Raw genomic sequence first — 24,468 nt, 5'->3', positions numbered from 1 at the left:
TGCCCAAAAACCTACCCATTCTGGTCCAGATGGCAGGTCTTCAGCCCTTGTGTTAGCAAGCCCCATTTTGCTCCAAATCCTTATTAGGTTCACAGTGGCATGCCTACAAATAAACACCCCCATCTGTTGCTAAAGACCATCACTACCCACAGCTCTACTTTGATGTTTTCTTACGAGTAACTGTTTTAATTTGGTTACTTGTTGTTTAGTTGCTGAGTCATGTCTGATTCTTTTGGGACGACATGGACTGCAGCCCACCAGGCTCCTTTGTCCATGAGATTTCCCAGGCAAGAATACTGGAGTGGGTTTCCATTTCCTTCTCCGGGGATCTTCCTGACCCAGGGATTGAACCCCTGTCTTCTGTGTCTCCTTCATTGGCAGGCAGGTTCCTTGCCACTTTGTCACCAGGGAATATACAGTATTTTTCTTTCTGCATCTGGTTTATTTCACTTAGCATAATGTGCTCCATTGGTTCATCCATGTTGTCACAAATAATAGAATTTCCTTCTTTTTTATGGCTCAGTTCAGTTCAGTCGATCAGTCATGTCCCACTCTCTGCGACCCCATGGACTGCAGTACGCCAGGCCTCCCTGTCCATCACCAATTCCTGGAGATTACTCAGACTCATGTCCATTGAATTGGTGATGCCATCCAACCATCTCATCCTCTGTCGCCCCCTTCTCCTCCTACCTTCAATCTTTCCCACCATCAGGGTCTTTCCAATGAGTCAGTTCTATGCATCAGGGGCCATAGTGTTGGAGCTTCAGCTTTAGCATCAGTCCTTCCAATGAACATTCAGGACTGATCTCCTCTGGGATTGACTGGTTTGATCTCCTTTCAGTCCAAGGGACTCTCAAGAGTCTTCTCTAACACCACAGTTCAAAAGCTTCAATTCTTTGACGCTCAGCTTTCTTTATGGTCCAACTCTCACATCCATACATGACCACGGGAAAAAGCATAGCTTTGACTAGACGGACCTTTGTTGGTAAAGTAATGTCTCTGCTTTTTAATATGCTATGTTGGTCATAGTTTCTCTTCCAAGGAGCAAACGTCTTTTGATTTCATGGCTGCAGTCACCATCTGCAGTGATTTTGGAGCCCCCAAAAATAAAGTCTCTCACTGTTTCCACTGTTTCCCCATCTATTTGCCATGAAGTGATGGGACCAGATGCCATGATCTTAGTTTTCTGAATGCTGAGTTTTAAGCCAACTTTTTCACTCTCCTCTTTCACTTTCATCAAGAGGCTCTTTAGTTCTTCTTTGCTTCCTGCCATAAGGGTGGTGTCATCTGCATATCTAAGGTTACTGTTATTTTTCCCTGCAATCTTGATTTCAGCTAGTGCTTCATCCAGCCTGTCATTTCACATGATGTATTCTGCAGATAAGTTAAATAAGGAGGGTGATAATATACAGCCTTGACATACTTCTTTCTCAATTTGGGACTAGCCTGGTATTCCATGTTTGGTTCTAACTTGCTTCTTGACCTGCATACAGATTTCTCAGGAGGCAGGTCAGATGGTCTGGTATTTCTATCTTTTGAAGAACTTTGCAGTTTGTTGTGATCCACACAGTCAAAGGCTTTGGCATAGTCAATAAAACAGAAGTAGATTTTATTCTGGAACTCTCTTGGTTTTTCTGTGACCCGGTGGATGTTGGCAATTTGATCTCTGGTTCTTCTGCCTCTTCTAAATCCAACTTGAACGTCTGGAAGTTCTCGGTTCACGTACTGTTGATGCCTGGCTTGGAAAATTTTGAGCATTACTTTGCTAGTGTGTGAGATGAGTGCAATTGTGCGGTAGTTTGAACATTCTTTGGCATTGCGTTTCTTTGGGATTGGAATGAAAAGTGATCTTTTCCAGTCCTGTGGCCACTGCTGAGTTTTCCAAATTTGCTGGCATAACTTTCACAGCATCATTTTTTTATGGCTAGATAATATTATTAATGCATTGTGTTTTTATAACACATTTTTCTTTGTTCATTCATTGGTTAATGAGCAGTTTAGTTGTTTCCGTATCTTGGCTATTGTGAATGGTGCTGCACTGAACATGGCAGTTCAGATATCTGAAGATACAGATTTCATTTTCTTTGGATAAATACTGCAGTTGCTGGATCATATAGTGGTTTTATTTTTAGGTTTTAGAGCGACCTCCATACTGTTCTCCATAGTGACTGTACAAATTTACATTCCCACCAACAGTGTAGGAGGGTTCCCTTTTCTTCACACCCTTGCCAACACTTGTCACCTTTTTGGTAATAATCCTTCTAGTAGGTGTGAGGTGATATAAAGATAGCTTGTGTTGAGTAATATTGAGCAATGTAAGATAGATTTTCCCTCCCTCCCTCCATGCCTTTGTTTAGATGTGAGGCTCTTATTGAGTGTTCAGTATCCTCTAAATTGTGGTCATGGCCTTTCCACAGGTATGTCTTTCTCCTATTCCTTCCCACACCCTTCATGTCAGCCCGACTGCTTTATGACTGCACCTTTCTTGCCTTTGAAACCTCTTCCAAGACTCCCAAGGCCTCTCATTTTCTGATTCGAATAGCACTGTTATGATACTTCACCTTTCATAAGAAGTATATTCAGAGCACTCATGACCCTCGCCTTTCCTAACTTGAAATGTTTGTTCAGACTTTCTTCTGAGCTGAAGTTTTGTGCAAGGCATGTGTATGTCCTAGAGCTAGCTCTTCAATCATCATTGAAGTGGGTTTCACTCAGCTGCTGTTTTTTAAAACATCTTTTAAAAATAACCTCTTTGTAAATTGCTATATGCTGTATAAGGTTAAAGAAAATTGAAAGTGAGTCAATGAAAACAGTCTTGACCAGCTAGCATCACACAGAAGCCCAATGATGCTGTCTTTGCCGAGCTTATAGACTTGTGACAACTGCTCTTTAAATATTTGCCCAAATAAAATTACCCCTTATTGGGATTACATAAAGTTTTGATTGTTAAGTCAGCAGGATTTTGCTTTATTTTTCCTGTTTTCTCTTCTGTTTTCATTTAGTATTAACTCAAAATTTGATGTTTTTTGAGGGAAAGACACAAATTTGATTCATTTACCACATTACATATAGGTGCTGACTAATTTATTTAATGGTTAAGTGAATTGTCTTATGTTAGTTTTCCTCAAAGCACCTCAAAAATTTATTGAATGAACAAATAAATGTATGAGTATATGAATGATTATAGACTGAATAAATGAAAGTATATAGAATAGATCATTGAACAAAATGTTTTCAAAAAAGAAAGTTTCTTTTTTTTTCCATGGAAAGGCATTTTAGTTTAAGTGTAGCGCTATGTGCATGTCAGTCCCAACCAAACAAAGTAGAGTTTTCTGAGTACCAGAGAATTATAGCAATCTGACTTGTCAATATAACAAGTTGTTCATTTCTATTTCTCTTGGGCAGGATATGTCAGCCTTGGCATTGATGACATTTGGGGTCAGATAATTCTTTGATGTGGGAGTGGACTGTCCTATCCACTGTAGGATGGTTAAAAGAGTCCCAGGGCTCTTCTCACTAGATGCTGGTAGCTTCCACCACCTCTGGCCCCCATTTTGACAACTAAAATTGTCTCCAGAAATTGCCAGGTTTTCACTGGAGGGCAAAATCATCCCAGATGAGAAGCATGGCTATTAAAATCCTTCGGTTCCCCATTTCCTCCTTTCTCTCCAGCTATGTGTTTACTAATATGTTTATCATTTTTAAACATCTTTCCATCCCTCCAGTGGCTGATTGGATCCCGGTGGCTCTCTCAGTTGTCTAATGTGCATTTGCCATTCCCATCTTTGCTTGAGGACTAGCAGGACCTCATATTTACAACAGACATTGCTTGCCTGTCATCAGCATTTTGGGGTTGAATCAAGCTGTCAGGCTTTGTTATGTTGAAGCTGCCATTGCCAACTTCTGTAAGCAGGAACAATAAAAAATGCCTTCTGACTACTCTAACCAAGATGTCCTGTTTGACAGATTTAATTCAATCAAATAGATACTGAGGCATTTCCTTAATAAATGACGAGCTCAGCTGTCATTTCTGAGCTGTCTTCTTACTTTTCGACTAGAGAAGGTGTTTGCTTCTTATATGATGGAACTGTTCTTGGTTTTTGTCTCAGAGAAACAGGCTGACTGGCCAAGATAATGGGTAGACAGTTATCTATTATATTAGTCATTATTTACTGTGTAACAAAGAACTCCCTACCCTTAGTGGTTTAAAATAGCAAGCATGTATGATCTCAGTTTCTGTGGGTCAGGAATTCAGGAGCAGCTTAGGCAGGAGATTCTGGCTCACAGTCTTTCCCAAGGTTGCAATCAAGATGTCAGCTATGGCTGCAGTGAGATGAAGATTTGATTGAAGCTGGACAGAGGAATTCGTTTCACTTATATGGCTGTTGGCAGGTTGAGTTAGCAGATTGTGGAAAACAAACATAAAAACAAAACAGTTACATTTGAATTTCAGATAAACCACAAATAATTTTGTAGTATAAGTGTGTTACAAGTAATATTTAGAACATACTCAAACTACTATTCATTGTTTATCAGAAATTCACATTTCTGGCAGTCTTTTTTGCATCTGACAGCCTTATTGGCAGTAGGTCTCACTTTCTTTGCATGTCTCTCTCCAAGGCTCTTTCTTTTAGTGTCTTCATAGCATGGCAACCAGGGGTTCCCTGGTGGCTCAGATGGCAAAGAATCTGCTTTCAATGCAGGAGACCCAGGTTCGATCCTTGGGTCGGGGAAAATCCCCTGGAGAAGGGAATGGCTACCCACTCCAGTATGCTTGCCTGGAGACTCCCACGCACTGAGGTCCCAGTCGGACAGGACTTACTGACTAAACAACAACAACAATGGCATGGTGGCCAGCGTTCCTGAGAATGAGTGTCAGAGAGGTGGAAAATACATTGTCTGTTTTGATCTAGCCTCAAAAGTCACATGTCATCATTTCTGTCAATTTCTGTTGGTGACATAGACCAATTCTGATACTTTAATTGGGGCTTCCCTGGTGGCTCAAGGGTTAAGAATCTGCTTGCAATGCAGAAGCCACAGGAGACATGGGTTCGATCCCTGGGTCAGGAAGATCCCCTGGAGGAGGAAATGGCAACTCACTCCAGTATTCTTGCCTGGAGAATTCCATGGACAGAGGAACCTGGTGGGCTACAGTCCTTGGGGTCACAAAGAGCCGGACACAAATGAAGCAACCTAGCAGCAGATACTATAATAGAGTGCTGAAGTGCACAGCCCTCAGCAAGTGGCCATTGCTGTGCGCTGGGCAGCCCATACAGCATCACGAGGCAGTAGTTACCACGAGACCCTTATGGTTGTTCAGCCATTGGTCAGTGCCACAGCGGGCTCCTACCCCAAGCCAGCACCTGTCACTGAGCAAGCAGTAGCGGTCCTGCTCAGCCATTGGTCGGCACCGCCCTGGCCCCGCCCCTAAGTGAGCAGCTGTCACGAATGACCGTTGGTGGGCCAACGGTCCGGGGAGTCGTGGTCTGCAGGTGGAGACTGAGGCCAGAGGCAGATCCCAGCCGTCTGAGCGGGCCGTTAGCTCACCTGTGCTCCAGCTGGTGGGAGAGCTGGGGGGACCGGCGGCCCAGGGGACAGGCTGGGGGCTGTGTCTGGAGGGCTCCAGAGCCCTGGCCAAGGCCGCCCACTGGCCGGGCCCAGGCCTTGAGGTGGTGCTGACCTTCTCCCCCACTCCCGTCTCTGCGGCCTAATGGCAGCAGCCATCTGCATGGGTCACAGACTGTGGGTCCTGACTGCCCCCCAATTTTGGCTACCTGAGGAGCCTGGGGGCCGGCTGGGCCCTGGGCGCCTGGCTCCCTCAGCGAGGATGGCTAGGCGAGATCTGGGGACCCGGCCCTGAGGGCGCCACCAGCTGAGATCTGTCTCCTCAGCCAGGCCTGGCACTGGTTGGGAGGACCCAGCCTGGGTGCTGGGTGAACACTTTGGGGCAGGGTGACCAGCCGGCGCAGGGACCCCCTTCTCTCAACCAGGACCTGGAGCTCTGAGGGTGAATGTTGAGCCTTGGGACCTTGCCCTTTCTTGTCAGAGCAGAGAATAATACTTGTTTGGTGGAGGTTTGCAGGAACTTTGTCACCTGACCTCAAGAACAAAGGATTTGACACCAAGACGTTTGCCCCTCCCTCCCCTTTCCTAGAAAAGGGCTCTGCTGAAAGCTTTTGGGGAGTTGGAGTTTATAAGGCATGAGCCACCCATCACTTTCCAGGGCCCTGTAGCAAACCTTTCTGTGCTCTGAATTCTGATGTTTTGGTATTGTTTGGTCTGTCTGGGCGTTGGGCACAAGGACTGGCATTTTGGTAACATTGCAGCATGGGAGAGGTTTATAGAAGGATCTGATCATAGGTACCCTCTTGGAGGCTGGTTCCCTCATCTACATTGTGCAGTTTCGTGGCTAGTAAGATGGTCTCAGTCTCCAAATATTACCCTACTGGGTAGACCGCATTCTAAAGTAACCCCTAGTGAGTTATGCCTTTGTATCATACCCTCCCCTGGGATGTGGGCAGAAGCTAGAACTTTCTTCTAGCCAAAAGAATATGACAGAGGTAATGAGATGTCACCACCTTGATTAGGTTATGTTATATGGTCAAGGAGATGAGATTTTATTTGCAAAATTCTTTTGCATTGCCTGAGTCCCTCTTAGCCTGCTAAAATGAGAGACTCTCCCTTGCTGGCCTTGAGGAAGCTGCCCTGTTGAGATGTCGGCTAGACAGTCTGTGACAGGGAAGGTGGGTGGGCTTTAGGAGTAGAGAGAAAGTGGCCCTTGGATGACAGTCAGCAAGAAAGTGGAGATCTCTCACCAGCCCAGGTTGGATGCATGAGACAAGTGCTCAGGGCTGGTGCACTGGGAAGACCCAGAGGGATGGTATGGAGAGGGAGGTGGGAGGGGGGATCAGGATGGGGAACACATGTACACCCATGGCTGATTCATGTCAGTGTATGGCAAAAACCACTACAATACTGTAAAGTAATTAGCCTCCAACTAATAAAAATAAATGAAAAAAAAAAAAAAAGAAAGAAAGAAAGTGGAGATCTCAGTCCTACAGTGGCAAGGGACTAAATTCACCCAAGAGCTGTGTGAGCTTGGGAGCAGATCCTGGGTCTACTGGGAGAAATACATCCCTGGTGACACGTTGATTTATGCCTTGATCATGAGACCCCAGAGCAGAGGACATGGCTAAATTGGACTTGTGATGCACAAAATCTCTGAGAGAATAAATGTGTGTTGTTTTAAGCTGCTAAATGTGTGGTAATTTGTTACAAAGCAGTAGAGCACTAGTTCATCCTTTCTGTCTTTTGTGCTGCGTTAGGGCTGACAGTCTACCTTCGGGAGAGTATTATTATATCTTACTCCCTTTACATGCCCTCTATTAAACAGTGTGCACTTTCACAATGTGCCTGAAAAGAGATAGAAAGCTAATTTGCAAAAACTTGATTCAACAAGTAATTGTAATTAAATGTGGAGAGTTGTTAAGAGAAGTGAACAACAGAGGGACTTTGAACACACGCAGGGTTAGTTAAAATAAGAGGAATTCAGGAAAGGGCTTCTGGAGGAAGGCGTTTTAAAAGTTGGAAGAGCAAGTTCTTTAGGCTGGAAGAAGAGATACGAAATATGAAGGCAGAGAATTTTTCAAAAGTATACACTATTGTGATATGACAGAAAAAGTACACAAATCCTGTGTGTGGCTTGACAAAGTTTCACAAAGTGACCACCCATGCAACTATCACTCAGCTCTGCAAACAGTACGCCCTGCCTTTGAGGAGCAACCCCCCTTGCTCTGCCCACCCCCCTCCCCATCCCATTCCAGAAAGTAATCTGCCCTCTTTCTCTGCAAGGGTAATCTGATCTTGACTCATAATACCATAGTTTAGCTTTGATTGTTTTTGTACTTTGTATACTTAGACTAATATAGCCTGTGGTCTTTCTTCTGTACCCGAGTTTCCCCCCAGTTTTGTTTGTGAGGTCCATTTCTGTTGTTGCATGTGGCTGTAGTTACTTCTTTCTCATGGCTGTGGATTATTCCCCTTTAAAGAAGAGGCCACTTTTATTCATGCTTATCTGGGTGATACGAGTTGTTTGCCATTTGGAGCTGTTACACCCATAGTGCTGCAATGAACATCCTTGTGCAGGGCTTTGGTGAACTACAACATATGTTGAGTAAATACTTAGCAGTGGGATTGGGTCATAGGATAAAGGCATTGAACTTTGAAGTCAAGGAGTGGGACTTCTAATGTGGCTTACAGGGTACAAAGCAATATAACACCAGCCTACCTTTCCAAACTTGGTTTAGACTACCCTCTGAAATACAGCTATTCAGAGGAGAGGATAATCTAAAGAGATGTCAGAAGGGTAACCCAGTGCTAGATTGCTCCCTGCCCTGCAAGCCAGGTTTGAATTCGACTTTATTCCAAGGAACAATTTAAAGGCTTAGAGTCAGTGAAAGCTCAAAATTAATTTAAAATATATCTTCCTGGCTAAGTTTTAGAGAATGAATTGAAAAGAAGCAAGTCTGGTATGGGCAGACAAATTGACTATTTCAATAATTGTGAACCACAAAAATGTTTGATCTTGAAAGAGTTTATTGAGTCTGGTGTTGATGTTTTCTGGTAAAGGACTTTGCATTTAGTCATTGATTTTTCCTGGATCAGCCAGAAGACTTAGCTGGCATTTTTCATGAAAGAATGGGGAGGTTCGTGGAGCTGCTGGTTTGCTTTTGTCGAGTATCACACATTCCTCTAGTAGGCAGACGTTCTGCAAATGCTACTGTAAAGAACACAGAAAAAGCCTGAGGGCCACTGTCCAAGTGCCTGTGACCATGATTCCAATATGTTAGTAATGGAAATGCAGGCCTATGCTTGGGCAAAGAGGGCATCCTGTATTCTCTCTGGCTAGACATGTGTCTCCTCCATGCACTGAGACAGTTCCATCTAAAATGGTACTTTCCTCATGTTATGATTAGACTTCCCCCAGTGTGCTCTATTTATTCACCCCCACCCAGGATTAGCCATTATGTCTACACTATGCACAGCTTTAGAGCTCCTCCTCCTTCACTCTTTTAGTACATGCCTGTCCTTACCAGCAAGGATCATAGCTGTCTGAAACCTGTTTCCTGTCTATTCCCCATGTATCCACTATCCACCCATCATCACCCTCCACTCATTTCCCCCAGTCTGTCATAGTTTTTCTCTCCACCATTCACTAAATCCCATCCACTCCATCTCAGAAAACACTTTCAAGACCAATTTTTGCTTTCCACACCTACTGTTGACCTTCTACCCCTTTTTTCATGCACTTACCTTCTCTTGAATGACTTGGACAGAATGACTCCAGATGACTTCCTTGCCCAGGTTCCCTACCCTACTTCATTTTTTTTTTCTTATGTCAAGAAAATAATATCTTTTGGACACTTTCCTTTCACCTACACCACAATCAGGATTCACTTTTAGAGTTTCTGAGACTGTCACTGCCCATTCTATAAAACCTATGGTCACTATTCAGAAAAGTGAAGAGATACATGAACCAAGAATAGATTTACTTTCCTTGGGGCTCGTCAAAGGAGGCAATTGTTTCTTAGCAACTCGAAAAGTTCAGTCTTTGCCCAGATGTCATAATCATGCTGCTCATCCATTGTCTACACACCTTCCCCCAGTCTGTGAAGGTTTAAGTGCCAGGACTCCCTTCAAACCTGTTCCTGGTGCTATCACTTAACCTGGGTAACAATACCATCTTCTACCAGCACTGTGTCCCCAACTCCTCTGACCTCTCACCCTGCACCCAATCATGAACTGCTCCCCATTCTGTTTCAAAAGCTTATATCATAAAAAGCTTAGCCTTTTTACTTCTTCTGCCATGCTTTAATCCAGACCCTTATCATCTCTGGAATCATCTGCAACTGACCTCCCTGTCACCACTCTCCCCTTCTGTAATATTTACAATTATCTAGACTCTTCCACAAATACTAAATTGCTATGTTACTCTTTAAAACTTTTGAAGTTTACCTCTGTAACAGTACATATATTTTATGTCTACTTAATTGTATTCATTGTACAGATACACTGTGCTGTGCTGGGCTTTGTCACTCAGTCGTGTCCAACTCTTTGCCACCCTATGGACTGTAGCCCGCCAGGCTCCTCTGTTCATGGGGATTCTCCAGGCAAGAATACTGGAGTGGGTTGCTATGCCCTCATCCAGGGGATATTCCCAACCCAGGGATTGAACCCAGGTCTCCTGCATTGCAGGTGGGTTCTTTACTGCCTGAGCCACCAGGGAAGCCTGTGAATACTGGAGTGGGTAACCCATCCCTTCTTCAGGGGAACTTCCTAGCCCAGGAATCAAACCAGGGTCTCCTGCATTGCAGGCAGATTTTTTTTTTTACCAGCTGAGCTATCAGGGAAACCCCTTATAGATATACTACATTTTGTTTATCCATATATTCGTGAAAGAACATTTCAGTTGTTTCTAGATTTGGGGGATTATGAATAGTGTTGCTATAAATACTTGTGCTCAAGTTTTTCTTTGAATACCTGCTCTCAGTTCTTTTGGGTCTATATTAATATCTGGGAGTAGAATTGCTGAGTTGTATCATAACTCTGTGTTTAACTTCTTGAGTAACTACCGCAGGGGCTGCATTGTTTTACATTCCCCTCAGGGAGGTATTGATCTCAGCGAGGCAGCAGCAAGCAGTGGCATGGAGTGAGATCTTAATTCCCTGCCCAGGAATTGAACCTGGGTAGCCTGGATGAGACCCAGGAATCCTAGCCACCAGATCAGCAAGGGCTAGAGGCTAGAAACTAATTTTCCCTGGATCTTTGCCCCCAGTGAAAAATGCATGGAGGCAGAAACTGTAAATGCAGGTACAAAGTTTATTATTAGAGATTAGCACAGCAACAAGTGGGAGAGTACCTAGAGAAACAGCTTAGTTGAGATAGAAACAAGGCAGAGATGCTCACTGGGAGAGTAAAGGGTGTGGGTGTCCCCCTTAGTGAGGAGGAGTGCAGTGAAGAGATGGTTAAGTCATTTATATTTGACAGCTCTTCCAGGTTTTCTCTTCCTTCAGGCCAATGATCTGGTTTCTTTTACCACACCTGACCTACCCTGGAACCCTCCCCTGGGATATGCATGCACCCCTCAGCCAAGATGGATCTCAAAGTGAAGGCTTCTGAGATAAGCAAGACTCATTATGGCCTCGAGTTATCTCTTGACTGTTGACCCACAAAGAGCCTTTCTGCACACGTGTAATGTCTCCCTTGCCCCAAAAGAATGGGGGAGCAGAGATCCCTTAATCATTTACTCAAACAGGATTTTGCCCCTCTTTGTCCTTGCCGTGACTATTACCTTAAGGTGTTTACAACAGACAACTACTAGCTATTTACCCTGTTTCTGTTCTTACTTCCATTTTGGAGAGCAAACTGGAGGCTGATTGTAAATGCCTCAGTTGGAGCCCACCTATCTCTTGCCTCAGGAAATGCAAACCGGAGGCTGCTTGTAAATGTCTAACCTGGAGCCCAGCAGCAAATGGCACCATAAAGAAAGTGAAGAGACAGGGCTTTCCAGGGGGCTCAGTGGTAAAGAATCCGCCTGTGATGCAGGAGACGCAGTATGTTCGATCCCTGGGTCGGAGGATCCCCTGGAGGAGGGCATGGCAACCCACTCCAGTATTCTTGCCTTGGGGAATCCCCTGGAGAGAGGAGCCTGGCGGGCCACAGTCCACAGGGTCTCACAGGATCAGACATGACTGAAGTGACTGAGCATGCATGCAACGTGGAGCCCATCTATTTCCTGCATCGGTATGACGGTTCTAATATATCTACATCATTGTCATCTCTACATCTAATATTGCTAGTTGTTATTTTCTGTTTTTTTTTTTTATTGTAGCCATTCTAGTACATGTGAAATGGTATCTCACTTTGGTTTTGACTTGCATTTCCTTAATGATTAATGCCATTGAGCATCTTTTCATGTGCTTATTAGCTTTTTGTACAACTTTTTTGAAGAAATGTCTCTTCAAGCCCTTTGCCCATTTACACATAGATTTATCTTTTTTTGTTGCTTTGTTTTAAGAGTTCTGTCTATATTCTGGATATGAAACCCTTATCAGATACATGATTTGCAAATATTTTCTCCCATTCTGTAAGTTGTCTTTCACTTTCTTTATTTTTAAAAAAATTTTTGGCTGTGTTGGGTCTTTGCTGCTGCGCATGGATTTTCTCTAGTTGTGATGAGCAGGGGCTACTCTTCATTGTGGTGCAGGGTACCTCATTGTGGGCTCTAGAACATGGGTTCAGTTGTAGCACACAGACTAGTTGCCCTGTGGCATGTGGAATATTTCTGGACCAGAGATCAAACCCATGTTCCCTGCATTGGCAGGCAGATTCTTTACCACTGCACCACCAGGGAAGTCCTGTCTTTTCACTTTCTTTATAGTGCTATTTGCTGCACAGAAGTTCTCAATTTTGATGAAGTCCAATTAATCTAATTTTTCTTTTGTCATTTGTGTTTTTGTTATCATGACTGAGAGTATATTGCCAAATCCAAGGCCAGACCTACTTTTAATTTCCGTTTCCCACCAAGAACCTTCATCCTGTAGATTAATTAACCAAAGTGAATCTCTAATGAGTCCTTGGACATACAGCTTCCTTCCTGGCAAATCTTTTCTTTTCCTTCCAGATCCAATTCGAATATCACCTTAGTGAATTCTCAGTGTCCTCAAGGAATGATGCTTTTTCAAATACCTGCCTCCTTCAGGCACTGATCCTGTCTCTGTATTCACCTGGTGTGTAAATTTATCTGCGTCTTTTTCTTCTTTTAAGGCTATGGCGCTTTGAGCACAAGGATGAATTTTGTTGTGCTCTGAAGGCTATCAGTTCAGTTCAGTTGCTCAGTGGTATTCAACTCTTTGCAACTCCATGGACTGCAGCACGCCAGCCCTCCATGTCCATCACCAACCCAGAGCTTGCTCAAACTCATGTCCATTGAGTCGGTGATGCCATCCACCCATCTCATCCTCTGTCGCCCCCTTCTGCTCCTGCCTTCAATCTTTCCCAGCATCAGGGTCTTTTCCAATGAGTCAGTTCTTCGCATGAGTTGGCCAAAGTGTTGGAGCTTCAGCTTTAGCATCAGTCCTTCCAATGAACATTCAGGACTGACCTCCTCTAGGATTGACTGGTTGGATCTCCTTGCAGTCCAAGGAACTCTCAAGAGTCTTCTCCAACACCACAGTCGAAAAGCATCAATTCTTTGGTGTTCAGCTTTCTTTATGGTTCAACTCTCACATCCATACATGATGACTGGAAAAACCATATCTTTGACTAGATGGGACCTTTGTCAGCAAGGTAATGTCTCTACTTTTTAATATGCTGTCTAGGTTGCTCATAACTTTGCTTCCAAGGAGCAAGTGTCTTTTAATTTCATGGCTGCACTCACCATCTGCAGTGATTTTGGAACCCAAGAAAATAGTCTGTCACTATTTCCATTGTTTCCCCATCTGTTTGCCATGAAGTGATGGGACCGGGTGCCATGATCATTGTTTTTTAAATGTTGAGTTTTAAGCCAGCTTTTTCACTCTCTTCTTTTACTTTCATCAAGAGGCTTTTTAGTTCCTCTTTGCTTTCTGCCTTAAGGGTGGTGTCATCTGCATATCTGAGATTATTGATATTTCTCCTGGCAATCTTGATTTCAGCTAGTGCTTCATCCAGTCCGGCATACCCTTAGTAAATGCTCAGTTTGTGGGATGAATGGATTAATGAGTATTTATGAGAAATAACACATTCTCTTGGTATATAGTTTTAAAAGCCATATGAAATCTATACATTTTGTGGAAAGGGGAGACAAAATTCCCACTGAAAGGGTCAGATAGATACAAAACTGATTGGATATGTGGCATTATCATTTGTTACTGAACACCCAGCAAGGTCTTCTCAGCTCACCTACTTCCTGTGGTCCTTTTTGGAGATCCCCCAATTTTCTAAGGCTCCTTAGGACTCTCTTTACATGAAAAGTCAGGAGAAGGGAATCTCACAAGAGATCTAACCTGTGCTTCATATTTCTTTTTTTTTATTTTATTTTTCAGTGTCTATAATCAACTTTATTTTAATATAATCTAAACACATATCATTTAGAAAATACCAAGAAAAATTTATGTACAAGAGTTGATGCTATCGCATTTGGACAAAGCTGGCAAGTTCCTGCTACGAGCATATGCCAGGAGATGCCACCGAGGAAACCTAATATATTAGAATAGATGTTGTGGCATTTGGCCCACAGTTTGATAGCCCTCAGAGTTAACCTGAAGTTGTCAGTGTTTGATACTAGATGTAAAACATCTCATAAAACCATTTCATTGATTTGCAACAAAATCAAAACCCTGCAATCATTAAGACTTCTTATACACATGTAAATTTTTAAGCAGATTGTCATGTTTTAAGTCCAAGTTTCCTGGAATAGTCTGCAGTGCTATTCTTGCAAACAAAATATCAATCTCTATCCCATCAAACAGTTTGATAACTGGTACAAATGCCTCTTCAACAGCTCTTAAATCGTTTACTTATCCCTGTAACTTCAACTTATCATAGAATGAGGTGAAAAAGTCACTTCAGTCAACATGTCTTGGTGCAACACACAATGCATCGATATTGGCATTTTTTTGTATGCACTCCTAATCTGTAAGATCCAGATGTAAACATTTCCCCATCAGCATGTTCAGTTACAGATTGCGGAAGATTCTTGCTTTCGCCGATTTCTCGTATCCAGTCTTTCACCAGGTTAATTTTCCCAAAATTAAAATCCTGCACTGAATTTCCTCTTTCTCTTCAAAAACCCCAAAGGGCTTCAGAGTCTCCACTAGTTTCTGTGTAAGTAGGCAGTTAGTCTCCTTGGGGGCTGCTAAGCGGGAGGGGGAAGAAACGCCACAGTCCTTCTGTGGTGGGTGTTTGCTGAGATCCCTGCTTTGTAACTGCAAACAGCTTTGTCTCAGTACTCCGCCCTCCTCGCCTGCAGCCACCCCCTACTCTGGGCAGGATCCACTGAGATGGGAAGGAGGGGTGTCCGCTGCCTCAGCCCTGGTCCAGCCTCACTCCTGCTCCGGCCTAGAGTATTTTTATTTTAAAATAAAAGTTTTAATTTTAAAATTTTCTAGTTGCCTTTTTACTAGAGGCACTATAATGTATTATTCAATCCGGAACACTTAAAAAATTATATATAACTCACATATACATAAAATATAGACATCTTAAGTGCATAGGTTGTGAATGTTTACATATGGATGGGTGCATCTAAGTAACTGACACCAAAAAGAAGGTAAGCTCACCTAATTACGCTGAGACAAGAGGCATCAGCAGGACTGATTGCTTCCCTGTGAATAGATTCTTTGGGGCAAGAATATTGTCAGTGACAACACGTTTCTGCTTGTACCATGCCTGGTGATGATAAAGTTGAATATCTGGTTGAGGTGTACATGACCAAATTGCAACTGTTGCCCATGAGATCTGTCTTGTCCAATGTAGAAATTTACTTGAGGCATTTTCAAGCAAATTAATTCCATTCGGTGACTTAGTATTTTTCAATGTCCCCATCTCCTTTATCCTCTGCTCCCTTAGGGCTGGGCATCTTTGGAGAGACAGTCACTTCGGCTTGTGTTTCCCATCAGTTCACAGGCTTGCTTTCTTCACGTGACCTTGTAAGCAGGCTGTGCACCCTGGAAGCCGGACGCATGGAGAGAGTGGAGTGGCCCCACTATCTAAAGTCTAAAGTCACTGTGGAGTTGATTGTAGTCACTTCTCTATCATTAATTATAATCATAGCTGTATCCTTTTCTGCTATTATGATCTCACTGCAGGCTTTTTGTTAATACTTTATTCCTGTGTACACACTCAGGGCACAGCATATTGTCTTCCAGGTGTGGGAGTGGAAAATCACCAGAAGGTATCAGGAAGAGTGCAGACACCCTCCTTAGCTTTCCAGGCACCCAGGCCTGCCCAGCATGAAACTGTAAATGAACCTAGCCATCTGTGTTAGCTGGGAGACTTCTCCCGTGGACCACGCACCACCGGACCTCACAAGTCTCTTGTGAGCGTACTGGCTCCGTCTTCACGGCCCTGGTTGTCATCCTGCTCCAGGCAGCAAACACAGCTTCTGAGTCGGGGGCAGAAGTTGATACAACTCCCTCAAGAGGCGGAGGAGCTCCCTCAAGGGCAGGTGGCCCCTCTGCAGGAGGAGCAGCCCCTTCAGAGCATTCCAGTGGTAGCTCCCCCTTTTCTATCTTTATCCTTTTCCATAGTGACAGGATCCTGGCCTCCTGTGCCATGGCAGGAAAGTTTTTGATGAGGGTAAGCATATTCACAGAGTCGTTTATATCCATCTAATTTCAGGCCTTTGGTGCTCAGCTTTAGCTGCTGGCACCAAGCTTGAATGACGTCACTGTGGACCAGGTTGACAGGCGGCAGGACAGAAGGAAGAGGGGGGATGGGGATCTGCGTCGGTGTCCTCGGAGGTTTCACACCGTCACACCATTGTGATGTGTCTCCTGGACCGCAGGCTGTGCTATTTTTTGTATCTCTTTTTCTTTTGGTCCCCTGTGCTGAGTTTTTTTGCTATCTCTGCTTCAGCAGAAGTTCCCGGTCCCTCTTCAGCTTCTACTGATGTAAGCCTGCAACTCATATGTTCTTCAGATTTCTCTGTGGAGTTGTTCTGGAAGGTTTTTTTCCCCTTAACCTGTGCTTCATATTTCTAAAGAGGTAGTCCACATCTTATTTAATTTAAAGCTAGGGACATGCTATCAATAAGGGTTAAAAAATTAGTCATGGGATTCATGAACTCTTTCACAGAAGTATATAAAAAATGAGTGCTGTCCAGCTGGCTGAAGTTTAATATATTTCCTGATTTCAAACATAGTTGTAATAAGACATAAGACTAGCTTTACCTTTGCTTCTTATTTCTTTCTCCTTTTGTTTCTCTTCAGTATCTCATGCTCTCTCTTATTCTCCCCTTTTGTGCTAGTATTGGGGTAATTAGATTATGCTGTTAATAGAACATCATTTTGTGGACTTACAGTTTTTGTAGTTTGTGATGTTGGGAATGTTACCTTTCAGAGGAGCAAGATCTCCCCATATACATTGATAGAGCTCTTCTTAGATTGAGATGAGATGTAGCCCAGACTTTTTACTTGGGCAGCCATGACTTCACAGAGAAGCTCTACCCTATGTGGTACTAAACTCAGCTCCTTGTGAAGTAGTGTACATGCCCATGTACAGCTGTGGCAGTGTAACCCTTGTGGTATCTTCTTTCTTCCATTGTTCTACACAATTCTGCTAATTCGCAAAAGCCCTTACATCTCTCTAAGGGGACTGGAGAATGACAGGTCACTCTCTAGCCATGGTAACAATCAAACCTCAGAATAGGATCAGTTTTATTCATCACTAATTACTCTCTGAATAGCAGCCAATCGGCAACAATCTCACACTTTGACAGTCAGCTGATGGAAAGCTGCTGATTCTTCACATTTCTGAGGCTAAGCACTCCTGTCTCTTTGACAAATGTAACCTGGACAAACCCATCCCCTAAATCAGCAGTTTATTTTTCTCACGGAGACTCTACCTGACTAGTAAAACTCTCCCTTACTTAGGTAAGAAAGAAATTCAGGCTTTTGGTTTCAGAAATTGTGTGATAGTCTTATCCTTTGTCAGTTTTCCATTGTGTCTTGAATGACTGCCTATGCCAGTATTACAGAGTACTATCTATATAGGAAAAGGAGTACGTCAAGGCTGTATATTGTCACCCTGCTTATTTAACTTATATACAGAGTACATCATGAGAAACGCTGGGCTGGAGGAAGCACAAGCTGGAATCAAGATTGCCGAAAGAAATATCAATAACCTCAGATATGCAGATCACACCACTGTTATGGCAGAAAGTGAAGAGGAACTAAAAAGCCTCTTGATGAAAGTGAAAGAGGAGAGTGAAAAAGTTGGCTTAAAGCCCAACATTCAGAAAACTAAGATCATGGCATCTGGTCCCATCACTTCATGGGAAATAGATGGGGAAACAGTGGAAACAGTGGCTTACTTTATTTTTGGGGGCTCCAAAATCACTGCAGATGGTGATTGCAACCATGAAATTAAAAGATGCTTACTCCTTGGAAGGAAAGTTATGACCAACCTAGATAGCATATTAAAAAGCAGAAACATTACTTTGCCAACAAAGGTCCATCTGTCAAGGCTATGGTTTTTCCAGTGATCATGTATGGATGTGACAGTTGGACTGTGAAGAAAGCTGAATGCTGAAAAATGGATGCTTTTGAATTGTGGTGTTGGAGAAGACCCTTGAGAGTCCCTTGGACTGCAAGGAGATCCAACCGGTCCATCCTAAAGGATATCAGTCCTGGGTGTTCATTGGAAGGACCGATGCTGAAGCTGAAGCTCCAATACTTTGGCCACCTCATGCGAAGAGTTGAATCATTGGAGAAGACCCTGATGCTGGGAGGGATTGGGGGCAAGAGGAGAAGGGGACGATAGAGGATGAGATGGCTGGATGGCATCACCGACTCAATGAAAATGAGTTTGAGTAATCTCCAGGAGTTGGTGATGGACAGGGAGGCCTGACATGCTGCGATTCATGGGGCCGCATAGAGTTGGACACGACTGAGTGACTGAACTGAACTGGACTGTTCTATATAGGATATATCATGCTAAAAACAATAGTTATGGAACATAAAGGTTTAGCCTTGCTATATACACAATGCTGCGTCTTTTAGTTACTGAGCACAAATCAAAGTATGTTTTACACAGTCACCGGTTAAGAGAGGTATTATATCTCTATAAGGGGATCGGATAAGTATTTCTTGTATTCAATTTTTAAATGCTCTCCGTTCTTATAGGTTGATTTTTTAAATTTTAGTTTAGAAAAGTCAAGTTTTCAAATATGGCCTTTGGGCCTAACTCAGCCTGAAAATGTGCTCTTACAAATACTTAAACCAATATTTAGAAGTCTGGAAATTTCACACTTAAGTCTAGATTTTGTTATTTAAAAAAGAAAAAGAGCGTGGTATTCCAGGGCCTCCCCTGCTACCTAGCAGCACTGAGCATATGGGAAGGGGAGGATCAGTTTCCCTTTATCAACATTCTCTCTGTGTTGTTTTTCTTGTAATAGGGACCTATCACTCTACACAGAACTCTCTGTCATTCAGTTATCTGTGTTGAGTGCGTTTAAGCTTAGCGGGTGAGCATTCCAGTTCATTTACAGCCTTTAAAATGTGACCCCTTTGACCAGTAAAAACAATCCAGGTGACAAACCCTTTCCTAGTCAGCTTGTGTTATAGATCCTTTTCCCTTACTGGTGTTGCATCTTCATTTCAAATTCTTTCAAGTCATACATTTAGCTGTATGTGTATCACTGTTTTGGAGGCTTTTGTCTTGTCATTACTTCCATTAATAGCAAATTTTCTTCCTTAAAAATGACAACAACAATTTTATCCCCTGCTATGATACACTGTGAAAATGGCTACAATTTTTCTACTTCTATCCACGATCTAGCGGCGTTCTCTCCCTCACTGACTCCAGGCTGGCCTCATGACTTCTTAAGTCATCCTTGTCACCCCAGCCTGTGTTCAGCCAACTTCCAGACACATGAAAGAGGGCATCCTAGGCCATCCAGCCCCAGCCAAGGTGGCCCAAACCAGAAGAATTGTTTAGCTGTCTTGCTGAGTTGTGAGAAATGATAGATTTTTCTTCTAATAAATTTTTGTTTTAAGCTTTTAAGTTTAGGGATGGTTTATTATATAGCAGAAACTAACTTGTACAATCTAAGTCAAAGAATGTTCTGTTACCAAAAAGACCTACATTTTTCAAAAATGTCAGTATCATAGAAGAAAAGAAAAACCAAAGAACTTTTCCAGATTGGAGAAGAGTAAAGATGCATGAAAATTAAATGTAACACATCATACTGGATTAGGTCTAGGACTGGGTAGGGAAAATGTTCTAAAAGACATTGATAGGGACAATCGAAAAAATTGGAATATGGGCAATAGAATAGAAAATTGTGACAGTATCAATCTTCTTAAAGTTGGCAATTATATTGTGACTGTAAGAAAATATCTTTGCTCTTAGGAAGTAAACACTGAAGTGTAATGAGGTAAAGTGACATGATTTATGCAACTTACTCTCAGAGAAAAATAGCAATAATTATATTTTCTCTTAAAGAATAAGTAATAATAATGTGTATGAGACAGAGAGAAAGGAGGGAGAGAAGAAGAGAGAGGGTTAGAAGGAGGATGAGGAAAGTGGGAGGAAGAGAGAGTTATAAAGCAGTTGGGCAAATGTTAAAAGTTGATCAGCCTAGATAAAGTTATATAAGGGTTTTTATACTATTCTTGTATCTTTACGTTACAAAATATTTTTAAAAAGGAGAAAGGAAAAACTCAACAATTGAAGAAATAAAATATTAACTGATGTAGCTTTCTTCAGAAACCCCTAACATTATCTCAATACATTTGTTGTAAGCCAAAGCCAAGATAGGTGTTTATATAGACATCAGATCTAGGGGCTTATGATTGAAATGGGAAATGGAGGATGCTAGAATCTTGTTCATTTTATGCCCAAGACATGTGGAGGTCAACAGAAGCTATTTAAGAGGTAGTGAAGAGGCTGAGGGAGAGGGGTCAGAACATCTGGAATTTTGTCTTCTTTCTGCCACAGTTATCTTTAAGTTTTAAAGCAAGTTATTCAACTCTCTTCGTCTCAGTTTTCTTTATCGATTACATGGGAAAGTAATTTCTCAAGGGTCCTACTAATGCTAACATTTACAAAATACTTATAAAATGAAGCCAAATGTGTTGATCAGTGACTTCAAGTGTTGTAATCTCAGTGACCCTTTGTTACTATGTAATAACTACCATGTATTTATGGCTGTAGATAGGTGTCTCATTATGTATATAGAAGTATAGTGGGCATGGGCTTGAGTTATTGCATGGTTCCCACTGTAGAAGCTAGGCTATCTGGGGTGATATTAGCAGAGAATGACTTTTATATGATCATGATGTTGGAGGGCCTCATTGGTGATCGGGGTAAGTGATATAGATTGCAAGGACTAGCATTAGTCAGGATCAACACCTTCTCCTCCCTCTCAATAAACACACATACATATAACCCTAGCTCCCCAAACTGACACAGGAGAGAAGAATCACAATGACAGAAATGACAGGATGGCATATGGAACAGAAAGACACATTATAATCTGGAAGACATGTTGTGGAGTGCCCATAGGAAAGATTTGTATTTTTAGCAGCATTAAAACTTACCCCAAATAAGAATACCAATGTCACTGTGTAACAGTGGCTTGGACCCTTTTGTTATTGTCCGGGATTTGGGATACATAACACAAAATGGCATTTTTTAGAAAAGTGGTAGATATCTCTCGTTCTTGGTACTCTGCATCCTTATTATGCATCCTAACCATCTCACCTCCCTCTTTATGGCTTGCTTTCACATTTCTCTCCTCCTGATCCTTTTTGCACCCCACCCCTCTTCAAAGGCTGGTGGCATTCAGGAGCAATATTTAAACACTTTGAGAGTCTCTCAAGGGAAGGATGCTATTTGTAAAAAACCTTTTTATTGTTGTAAGTACAACTTAATGACTTTGCACACGCCTTGTGACACTGGCACTTTGTTGCCAGGCACCCACCCCCATTTCAAAAGAGGACACTACTTGCATCTCACAAGCCGTTCTCACTCTATTCCTAGTCAATAGTTCCCTCTGAAGGTAGCCATCATTCTGATTTCTCATAGCATATAAATTTTGCCTGCTTGGAACTTTCTAATTTATTTGCACATGACTTTTATGGCCCAAGCACCTTCCATGCCATCCTACATGAAGCTTACACTGCTTCTGAAGATGCTGAGGTTTAGAAGGGTTAAGTAAACTGTGCAGAATCCCATATTATTTGGATTAGAGCAGAGATTAGAATCCAGCCTGACTTGACTTCAAAGCTTGTTGTTGTTTTTATTTTTAAATGACACCTTACCATAAGCTTACCTACATCTGATCTCAGATTTAGAGCTATGCCAGACTATTTTCATACGATTTAATGATGAATGGTAGTGTCTTTCCAAGCAATGCTCTTTATTTTATTGGTAACATTTCTAGCTATAAAAACTTTTAATGTGTGTATTATCTAGAAATGCTGGGAAAAGAAAAGAATGCAAAATGGTAGAGATCTGTGTTCTCTCTGTTCCCAGGTGAGGCAGAGATGCTACTGGTTTTCCCAAAATTTGAGCTCCCTTGTTGTAGCATTGAGTTGGTGCTGGCAAACCAGAATCTATGTTTCTTATCTTGCTTGTATCTATTGGAACCACATGACAAATTCTCACTACAGAAATGTATGTGATAGTGATGTGTGTCATCTCCATGCATAAATGGTTCAAAACTGATATTCCTCCTTCTCCCTGTCTTTTTCTGCATATCAGACAGACAGACAATTCAGTGTGGGCCTTTATGTCCATGGTGATGCTGAAGCCTTCAAGGGAGTCTGAGTCCCAAATCACAGCTTGAAAGAGATGAAAGCTACCTGCGCATCAGGAATGCCCATTTGGACTTAGCAGGAGTGAAGAACAATAAACTTCTGTTGTGCTAAACCTCTGAGATTTGGGGGCTTGTCTTATTACAGCAGCTATTGTTACCTTAGGGCTTCCCAGGTGGCGCTAGTGGTAAAGAACCCACCTGCCAGTGTAGGAGACAGAAGAGACATAGGTTTCATCCCTGGGTCAGGAAGATCCCCTGGAGAAGGTCATGGCAACCCACTCCAGTATTCTTGCCTGGGAAATCCCGTGGACAGAGGAGCCCCATGGGTGGACTATAGTCCATAGGGTTGCAAAGAGTTGGATACAACTAAAGTGACTTCACACACACACACAAGTTACCTCAACTAATACACATGGGCCATCTCCAGGCTCATCTCACCATTTCCTCCTACTTCCATCATTTGGATTCTGGTGCTTTTTTCGTGGCTGAAACCCTAAAGACTAAATTCCCTGCCTTTTCTCACTGGCTAGAATCATAGGAAGTGAGTGTTGTGCTCTTGTAGGGCCCTGATCTGATTATCTTTGTGAGTCATCTTAAGCCCCATTATTTATTGCGTGTGCTGTGACAATGTGATGTAATTTAATGTAATTTAGCCTTTGAACCTCTTTGTTCTTTGTGAAGAAAGCCATTATAGAATGAAAAAAAAGGCCTTTTTGTGACAACAATAGAAAACTTAGTGGAACCTTTTTTATATATAGCCGTGAATTTGTACAGCTCTTTTATGCTTTTCAAACTTCAGCCCTCACAGAAGCTTTGTGACATGGGACAGGCAGCTTTTATTATCTCCAGTGGGCAGTTGAAGAAAATGAAGTGCAGAGAGGTTCAGTCATGCTGAACTAGAAACCAGACTAGTGACTGCAGTCCACTGTCCTTTTGACTCCTCTCTGATGCCCTTATGTCTGTGTCAGGAGTCAGAGAATTATGGCAGAACCTACCAAACCTCATTATGATCAGCTATTATTACATTTAAGATTCTTTAATCTGGGTCTGAAGAATTAGTAATTTAAAGAAAACAGTTTCCTAATAATTTCTTTACTGTTGACTTCTTGTGGGTTAATTTTACATGTTAGTTCACAAAGCCTTATTAGACTATCACAGGGCTGTGTTGTACAGCTTTGTAGACGGATCACAATATAACCTTATCTGGCAGCTCATATGGTCACAACAATGACAATACTCTTGTCACAAGATCTGGGTAAGGATTTTGCAACATTATAAGCACAGATCTGAGCCCTCTATCTATAGATGTAAGCCCTTCCTCTTTTCTTCTACTTTAAGACTGGGAAACTAGCAAGTTTCCCAAATTCTGATGCTCATTAACTTTTTCTGCTGGCCTTTTTTTTCTTTTTTCCTCCCAGTTTTATTGACATGAGGTTTACATACAGCACTGTATAGGTTTAAGATGTACAGTGTAATGATTTAACATTATGAACTTACATCATGAAATGATTACAAGTTTAGTGACCACCCATCATCTCATAAAAAATTGAAGAAATAGAAATTTTTTTCTTGTGATGAAAACTCATAGAATTTACCCTTAAGAACTTTCATGTGTAACAGTAGTGTTAATTGTATTTATCAAGTTGCTTATCACATTCTTAGTATTTATTTATTACTGAAGTTTGTGCTTTTTGACTGCCTTTTATCCAATTCCACCTCCACTGCCTACCCATTTTTCTTACTTCCAGATTCACTCTGGCTACCTGCTATAAAGTCTCATGTGAATATTCCTTGCTTGGTTTATCTGTCCACCAAGATTTGTCCTTTTTCCTCTGCTGACTTCTCTTCCTTAAGGGTACAATTTCTTTGCAAGGCCTTCCCACCCTTAGCTTTCACATGATCTTCAAGTTAATTGACCAAACCATGAAGATTTTAATTCTCATGAG

At 42.2% G+C, this 24,468-nt stretch overlaps 2 pseudogenes; both read right to left on the bottom strand.

Annotated features, from left to right (window-relative positions):
• Window positions 1-14,125: 14,125 nt before the first annotated feature.
• On the bottom strand, window positions 14,126-15,533 carry LOC136153961 (poly(A) polymerase alpha pseudogene; annotated as a pseudogene).
• A 306-nt stretch (window positions 15,534-15,839) lies between these two features.
• LOC136153960 (developmental pluripotency-associated protein 4-like) lies at window positions 15,840-23,211 on the bottom strand (annotated as a pseudogene).
• Between the last annotated feature and the right edge of the window lie 1,257 nt (window positions 23,212-24,468).

Source organism: Muntiacus reevesi, chromosome X (assembly GCF_963930625.1).
Source record: "Muntiacus reevesi chromosome X, mMunRee1.1, whole genome shotgun sequence".
Lineage (NCBI taxonomy): Eukaryota > Metazoa > Chordata > Mammalia > Artiodactyla > Cervidae > Muntiacus > Muntiacus reevesi.
The sequence above is the reverse complement of the archived record's forward strand: the minus strand, read 5'-3'. Positions and strand labels throughout refer to the sequence as shown.